The sequence below is a fragment of the Arachis duranensis genome, chromosome 1 (assembly GCF_000817695.3).
Source record: "Arachis duranensis cultivar V14167 chromosome 1, aradu.V14167.gnm2.J7QH, whole genome shotgun sequence".
NCBI classification, from domain to species: domain Eukaryota; kingdom Viridiplantae; phylum Streptophyta; class Magnoliopsida; order Fabales; family Fabaceae; genus Arachis; species Arachis duranensis.
Window position 1 is genome coordinate 57609382 of NC_029772.3, and position 929 is coordinate 57610310.

The window sequence follows — 929 nt, forward strand, 5'->3', positions numbered from 1 at the left end:
CTGCTGTACTCCTGGGGTATGAACCTCACAGCTTTGTAATTTGCAATATCTGCAAACCATGGAGCTTCCTGAATGGCAAAAAGTTGCTCATCTGGGAAAGTCTCAGAGATCTCAGTAGAAGGGAGGGACACCCCAGCTACTGGTTCTATTCGGGACAGATGATCAGCTACTTGGTTCTCTGTCCCTTTTCTGTCTCTTATTTCTATATCAAACTCTTACAGAAGCAACATCCATCTTATGAGCCTGGGTTTTGAATCCTGCTTTGTGAGTAAGTACTTAAGAGCAGCATGGTCAGTGTACACAATCACCTTTGATCTCACTAGATAGGATCTAAACATGTCAATGGCATAGACCACTGCAAGTAACTCTTTTTTTGTGGTTGTGTAATTCTTCTATGCATCATTTAGAACACGGCTGGCATAATAAATGACATGCAGAAGCTTGTTATGCCTCTGTCCCAACACTGCACCAATGACATGGTCACTAGCATCACACATTAATTCGAATGGTAATGTCCAGTCTGGTGCAGAGATGATTGGTGCTGTGACCAGCTTGGCTTTCAGGGTCTCAAATGCCTGCAGACACTGTGTGTCAAACACAAATGGTGTGTCAACAGCTAGCAGGTTGCTCAGAGGTTTTGCAATTTTTGAAAAATCCTTTATAAACCTTCTGTAGAATCCTGCATGCCCCAGAAAGCTTCTAATTGCCTTAACATTGGCAGGTGGTGGTAATTTTTCAATTACCTCTACCTTTGCCTTATCCACCTCTATTCCCTTGCTTGAAATTTTGTGCCCAAGGACAATTCCTTCAGTCACCATAAAGTGACATTTCTCCCAGTTTAAAACCAGGTTAGTCTCTTGGCACCTTTTCAGAACAAGTGCTAGGTGGTTAAGACAGGAGCTGAATGAGTCTCCATATACTGAGAAGTC

At 42.7% G+C, this 929-nt stretch overlaps 1 pseudogene; it reads right to left on the reverse strand.

Moving 5' to 3' along the window:
* LOC107490300 (uncharacterized) overlaps positions 1–929 on the reverse strand; it is a 140260-nt pseudogene that overhangs the window by 134047 nt on the left and 5284 nt on the right.